The sequence below is a fragment of the Suricata suricatta genome, chromosome 2 (genome assembly GCF_006229205.1).
Source record: "Suricata suricatta isolate VVHF042 chromosome 2, meerkat_22Aug2017_6uvM2_HiC, whole genome shotgun sequence".
In the NCBI taxonomy this organism is placed as follows: domain Eukaryota; kingdom Metazoa; phylum Chordata; class Mammalia; order Carnivora; family Herpestidae; genus Suricata; species Suricata suricatta.
Window position 1 is genome coordinate 106,721,497 of NC_043701.1, and position 7,776 is coordinate 106,729,272.

Sequence of the window (7,776 nt, forward strand, 5' to 3'; positions counted from 1 at the left end):
CCACCGACCTTCCCTGGGGGGCCCTGGTCTTCTGTTCCTCACTGCTCCCTTCGGAGTGTCCTTTCCGCAAAGCCCTGATTCCTGTGTCTGAAGGAGGGCGGCACAGCCTGGGTCCTAATGCCAGCCCTGCCCTCACACCACCAAGTCTTCTTACTGCATCAATATCCCTTAGATGGAGGAAAGGCATCCTCTCTTTGCGCTGCCTCCTTCCGCCCTGCCTATAGGAATGTTTTTGTTGACATCTTAAAAATTTTTTAAAGCCCCCCCTCCACTATCTCTATCCCCATCCTTCAGTGCCCCCCCAGCCTTGAAAGTGACCCATTAGCTTCCTTCACATGGGGCACTGGGCAGGGTGGGCTTCCAGCTGGGCGGACCTGGCTTTGAACCCTGGTGTTGCCACATGTGAGCTGTGTGGCCTTGGCTAAGTTACGTAACATCTCTGAGCCTTGGGTTCATTTCCTCTTCTTTAGAAAAGGAAAGTAATACAACTCAAGAGTGGCTGCGAAGGGTACTCTTCTGTACCCCAGGCTGTTTTTTTAAAGCTTTGGACACACAAGGGTTCAATGCAGCCCCTTTGTGGTCGCTGACACCCAGTGGCCCGAGCCATCGTTCAACACCTGTGGAGTCCTCCCTTCCCCTCCTTGGATCCCACTGGGTAAGTCCTGTGTGGTCTCTCTCTTTCCAGCTCTACTGCTGATAGCTTCACAATGGGAGGACCAAAGCCCCACTCCGCAGACCCCTCCCCCCTCCACGGACCCCCACAATGTGTCTTCCGTGTAACAAGAGGACTCCTCACCTAAAAGAGCCTATCACACTGCTGCCTTCACTCAGTATTTTTCAATGACTCCCCATCACCTACAAATACACCTCCATCATAAAAGGCGCCATATGCCAATTAAGATCTGACCCAAGCCCGTGGTTTCAGCCTCATTCCTCCCATTTAGAATATGCAGAGCAGCAAATTCATAAAGCTATGTTGCTTCCTTCCTACTGCCTCCACACACAAGGCTCCATCTATACAAAGGGCTCTCTCTTGTGCTCTGACCCTACTCCATTCTCCTCTACCTGGCGAACTCCTACCCATGCTTCAGCACCCACTATAAGAAGTCCCAGCTGCATGGTGCTGCCTTCCTGCTTCCCAGGAAGACTGGAGCCCTCCTCTGGGCATCAAAACACCTTTAAACACTTCTACTTCAACACTTAAGATACCTCACTTCTATTAATTGTAGGCATGGGTAGGACTTGAGGCACTGACCACAGTTGTGCTTAGATCAGACTCCTGGGGGAGGGGCGTCCTTTCATCTCTAGTCCCCCCATTCTGGGCACTAATGTCAGCACCATCAATGGATTGGTGAGTGAGTGACGGAAAGGTTTCAGTTTTCATGATTTCATCGGCCCCTCTTCTATGACCTGTGTGGAAAAGGATCCTCGGCAAGGAAGGAGGGTGAAGAAATTAAGTAGCTTGGATCAAACGTGAACTGAGCAATAAAGTGCCACCGGCGTGACTGGACTAGTGGAGAAAAGAGGGTCCTTTGACCTTATCGCTCACTTCTTCAAACAGCGGCCCCAATAACAGAAAAGCTATTCCGAAGTGTGAGAGTTTTCTTCTTCCCTGAGAGTCCACGCATGAAGTCCACGACTTCCCTGAGAGTCCAAACATTCATTGGCTCCCCTGCTATGTGCCAGGGACCAAGGCACATGGAATAAATGCAGGAGAACGTGGTCCCTTCCCTACAGAACCTTCTGGAAGCGCTCAGCTCTTCAGGCACCTGTGTGTGTAGATGGATCTGCCCCCCTCCATCCTCACGTGAACTCCTCGGCTCCCTGCTCTGGCCGCCCCCGGGGGTTTCATATTTGGCTGTCACCAAAACCAACAACAAAAAGTTTTCCAAATGGGAAAAGCCTGCTAAATTCTGTTTCCTTCCATTGATCCCTCTGCACTTGCCTATGCTCTGCATTTTGTTGACCATTTTGTGAAGGTACAGTATTCCTTTTATAGGGAGCCCATAAAAAGTGGTACTTGGTTTCCCAAAATGCTGGCGGAGGAGTGGGGAAAATCACTCAGGTGGATTTAGCAGCCATGACCACAGAAATAATCGTAACTGCATGGAACAGAGGAGAGGTCAAGGGGACAAGCAAGCACTGGTGGGATGTGACGCTCGGCTCATCCCTTACTGGAAGAAATGATTCTGCAGAAAGCCCCTCACTTCTCCCTGCCTCAGCTTCGTCCTCTGTGAAAGGTGACAATGACCCCTTTCTTGAAGCATTGCTGTACTGACCTGATCTGACACAGCCTTGCTCGCTGCCAAGTAACATGTCAACGTTAGTTTCTAACTCACTGGAAAAGGAATGCCCGGAGGTGTCTTCACAGACAATTAGATCTGGACTAAATCTATTAAACAATTAAGTTTACCTACTTTATCCGCCCCACACCCCTTACCTAATCTCATTTATTCTGTACTAATTTAAATCTCTCCAGTTGCAAACATGGAAGGTCAGTATAAGGGACCCTCCCTTTTCACCTGTGAAAACAGCAGTCGGTAGAAAAGCAAATGGAAGGTAAAAATCTAAAATCAGAAGCAGTGGCGTTAGGAGGTAAGCGACGTCCCCGTTCCTTCTATGTCCCTGCATTTGTCTGTGGTTGCATATCTGGGTGAGTGACTATTTGATTGCCCTCTGATCCCTCCACTGGGCCCGGCCTGTTGACAGCAGGGACTCATCTGCTTTACCATGTATTCTGAGCACCATGGGCAGGCCCCGGCCCTGAGAGGCATTTAATAAATCTATAGAGAACCAATGCGCTGTACGTGAGCAACTGTTACTTCCTTACTATATAACGCGGAGCTAAGAAGGGGAACAATCCAGATCTTCATGTATCTACAAGTACCCAGGAGGTCCCTCTTTTGCAGGGCACAACGTCATTGAAAGTGTGGACTCTGGCGTAGGACTGCCACTTCTGTCCTAACGAACTCTGCCGATTATTTGCACTAAACACCGGGCAAGCCACGAAGCCTCAGTTTCCTTATCTAAGATCATTTCACAGGGCACCCCCTCTAGTGTTGTTGTAAGTGTTATATGAAATAGCCTGTGCAAAGTACTTGGAGGGGCCAGCATAAAATGCTCAGTAAATGTCTGCTATTACCACACGCTTTGCTAAGTCAACTACCTTGGTCTGATCGCGCTGCTCTAACAAAATATTATAGACTCAAAAAGGGCGGAAATGTACTGCTCACAGTTCTGGAGGCTGGGAAATCCAAGATCAAGACCCCGACATATTTAGTGTCTGGAGAAAACCTACTTTCCCTTCAGAGCCAGCTCCTTCTTGCTGGAAGGGGTGAGGGAGTTCTGGGGCTTCTTTTACAAGAGCATGAGACCCGTTCACAAGGGCTCCAGGCTCATGACCGAGGCATCTCCCAAAGCCCCTCTGCCCCTTAATACCATCACCCCGAAGGCTAGGAATCCAAGCCATGAATCTGGAGGGAACACGAACATTCAGACGATGACAGATACGTAACAGGACTGAGAACACTGGTAAAATCATATTTCCTGAAAAAATTAAAATTGAAATTGACCTGTGGTCCTTCTCCAGGAGGCAAAAAGAACAATGAGATTTTGTCGATCCCTTTTATCCTTCTGTTTCTACAAGGAAAGGAGGAACCCTTTCACGAGAAATGAACCCGACTGTGCCAAGATGTGACACCAGCATCCCAAGCTTCACAGTCTAAACTGATGGGTCACCCGCACCATCACTTGAAGCTGTCCCATTCCTGCCGGTGTGTGTCCCCTGCAGCAAACATCTGCATTCACTCCCCCATATGTGTCATTTCTTTTAAGCGTAACTAATGGCCTCAGGCTAAACTGTCAGATATAAACAAATGGCAGTGTGGCCATAGGGGCGGGAAGAAAGGAATGACAGGAAGGAATGACTCTTTCCTTCGAAGGAGTAAAAGGAGAGAGATGCCAGAATGGCATATGTATTCTTCCCAGGGTGAAGCGTAGGATGCCAACAAGTTCACATTCCAGGCCCTGATTTGCATGTCTTCCGGCTCAACCTCAGATCTTCACACGACTGTGTGTTCGAACCTGGGTGTCCCTGCACTTGGACAGATTGCAAAAAGCAGACCACTTGGATCCCCCTCGGCTCTCTACTCCAAGTGCTTAACCCTGTTCGTATTTTCAACAGCAATAGATATGAATATAGATGGGTAGACACAGATCCCTCTCTCGCTCGCGTGCTCGTTCGCTCGCTCTGTGTATATACAGCTACTTGGCACCTTGGATATCAACATGAGTTACTCTTTCACGTGCCGAGTATCAAAATATGCCAAACCATGCCATCATCAGGGAAAATTATTTTAGATTTGGAAGAGATCTCAGAGCTGAGCCAGACTCACCCCTTTGAAGTATTGATCAAGTAAGAAGACAAGAAAAAGGGAAAAGACTTCCCCAAGGAGATAAGACTAGGAGAAAGCTCCTCGCTGAGTGCTGTGTACACTCCATTACCCTAAACGTTTACACCGCTAACTGCAAAATACGAGCACATCTTACCACCTCCCACAAGAATGGTCAGTATGTTTTGCGTAATCACTATAAATTAGAAGTTCCTGGCTTTCCAGGCTGTTTTATTCATTTATTCATCCCCCATTCAACAGTGCTGGACACGTCTTGAGGTAACTGCCTGGTTCAGGGCTTGCGGGAACACACAGGGTAGCAAGTGCCTGGAAAAGTGAGCTGGGAGGAGCTCGGGGTGGTCCCAGGGAGGACCGAGAAAGGAACGGGGTGCAGAAGGCGACAAGGACTGAAGGCAGGCTGACTGCGCTCCAAGCCATGGAGGGGAGCCACGTTCCCAGGCTGCGTGGACCGGCTCCCAAGCAGGGGCCTGGTCACGCTGCAAGATGGATGTGGCTGGGCGTCATCAAAAAGGTACACAGATAGAAGATTACAGGAATGGAATCATCAAGAATGGGAAATAGTTCCACTTGGAGGAAATCCATGGAAGGGAAATGAGCTTTATGGGTTTATCACCCCATAATTCTCTGCGCTGGGAAGAGAGGCAGCTGGGTGCCATCACTGAAGATCAAACCAGAGGAAACACGCTTCCACATCGGCGGTGGAACTTGAGTATGACTTACAGAAGGACTTCCTGACACCGATGATTACAGCTAGTTACAACTAGGAAAACATTAGCATTTCCTTTTCACACATGACTTTAAAACACAGGTATTTTCCTTGGAGAGTGAAGACGTAAGCGTGCCTGGCAAGAAGGAGGAAAGACAAGCTTATGGGAAGCTTTCCTTATGCTTTTCTTGCACAGAACATAGGACTGCTTAACAGCACCGCAATCTACCACACACACACACACACACACACACACACACACACACACACACACCTGAATAAACAAGGACTCTTCAGAATTATTTCACAGAATTAAGATTGGGGGGTCAATAATTTTGTCCCATCATTTTATTCCTTTCTCCTGTCCCCTTGCTGATCCAGACTGTTCTTTGCTAATCAACCACACTCCAGCCCTGCTCTGCCCTGCCCTGCCCTGCCCTAGGGATAAGGGGTTCTGCAGTATTGGGAGCGTTCCAAGCCACATTTCTAGAAGGATCTGAGCTTGTCAAGTCAGAGATAAGAAAAGAAATGGGTTTGGAGATGTTTTCACTTTAATCCTTACTTGGGGATAGAGGCAGGAACACTGACATTTGAGGAAGAGAAGCAAAACTGGACTGAAGAGAACTTTTCAAAGACCATCAAACGCACTGTGTTCTTTATCTCCGTGATGAGCTCAGTGCACTTCTAGGAAGAGAAGCAGAAGGGAAGAGAGGAAGTACTGACTCACATTGCTAATGGAGTTCTGTACATAAACGTCTCTATTTTCAACAGCTGGGTATTCATCCCGAATTTTATTTTATAAATGTTATTTTTATTATACTCACAGACAGAACCACACATATGTCCATGGACATACCGTACACATATATAGATAAAGATTTTGGAGGGAGATAAGGTTTTAAACAATCTATCACTCACCGATAATGAAGTATATACCATGTGACAGTTTGCTTCAAAATTAACATCCCTAATTGCTTGGAGATGTGTCTCCAGGGCGCCTGAATTGGGAATGATACGGATTGATGAGTGCCGGTTTCATAAAACTCCCACAGGTTTTGAAATATTTTTATGAGGCAGGAATAAAACTGTCTAATAGTCCCACAATTCTGTGGTGGATTTCACAGGCATTTGGGAATTCTTTTGATGAAATGCACGGGGAGGTTCAGCTCCTCTCGGAAGGGAGTCTTGGCTGTCAGCATTTTTTTTCCCCAGGAATGTCAGACATCTCTACAATGGAATTTACAGAGAGGATTGAGGATTTTGTTATAAAATGAGTGCAAACAGGCCAGATTCTCACTCTGCTGAGCCCTTCATGTCAGGTTCACATGCATTCTTTTGGAAGGGAAAATGAATGAATTTTTCTTATCCGTTAAACATAGGGGCAGTTGCAAGACCCAGGCTTTCATGTGTCCTCAATAAGAATTAGATCACATCACTTTGACTCTGATGGAAGTCCTATTTTTCTAGGTTTAGTTTCAACAAGAATCTCATCTTGAAGTAAAAGGAACTCAGCTCCTAATCTTCCGGAAATTCAGTTAAGACCAGATAGGTCTCCCAGTCCTGGTACTGTCTGCTCTGGTCACACTGCACATACGGTTCACAGGCCACCATGTGATGGGCACTTGTGAGCAAGCCCAGGGCATGCTCTGGGCTCCCCCCGCCCCACCCCTCCAGGCTGCAGCTCACCCCACAGCAGCCCCTGTCACTCTCACTCTCAGATCTTGAACACTCTGTGCCCCCGCCCACCCAGAGCCTCCCACTGAGTCTGATCCACAGTAGGTAATCACTACGCACTGAGTGAATAAATGAATGATTGTATTACCAAATATGACAAATCAGACTTCGGTCTTTCCTGAAAGTAGATTTTTCTTATTCCATTCTTTTTCATTTTGCTGAAAAACATTGTATGTTTGTGATTCAAGAAAATATTGGAATTTAAGAAATAAAACAGATGAACATAAGGGAAGGGGAGGAAAAAATAGTATAAAACAGAGAGGGAGACAAACCATAAAAGACTAAGAGAGAACAAACAGGGTTGCTGGAGGGAGGGGGAGGGATCAACTAGATGGAAGGGGCATTAAGGAGGACACGTGTTGGGATGAGCCCTGGGTGTTATATGCAAGTGATGAATCACTAAACTCTACTCATGAAAGTAATGCTATACTATATGTTAACCAACTTGAATTTAAATGAAATCTTGGGGGGGGGGGAGAAAATACTATCGTTTTAGGAATAGGCACTAAGGAAAAATGAGATCATGAGCTAGCCAGACAGACTGACAGGTGCCATTCATCCAAACCTATCCATATCCACATAGATAAATATAACACACACAAATATGTACACTTTCTGGAAAATATTGACATTTACTTTCCTTCTCATAGCCTTCTTCTCTGTTCCCTATATATCATTCCAAATGTTTACAGAACTCCTTTTATGTAACAGACAGTGACTTTGCATCAGATATAAAAAGAAGTGAATAAAAACAACAGTCGTGATTCTGAGGGGCTCATGGTCAAACTGGGAAATGTTGAAACAGACACACAAACAATCAAAACCACAGCAGTAAGTCCTACGTACTGAGCAATGACCTGACGGCACACTTCACCTCACCTACATTATCACAGTTAGTTTTCAGCACACCTTAAGTTTTACTCA

The 7,776-nt window shown here is 46.6% G+C and overlaps 1 protein-coding gene across 1 annotated transcript in view; it reads right to left on the reverse strand.

Annotated features, from left to right (window-relative positions):
- PCNX2 (pecanex 2) overlaps positions 1-7,776 on the reverse strand; it is a 292,774-nt gene that overhangs the window by 172,201 nt on the left and 112,797 nt on the right. The window lies entirely within an intron of this gene.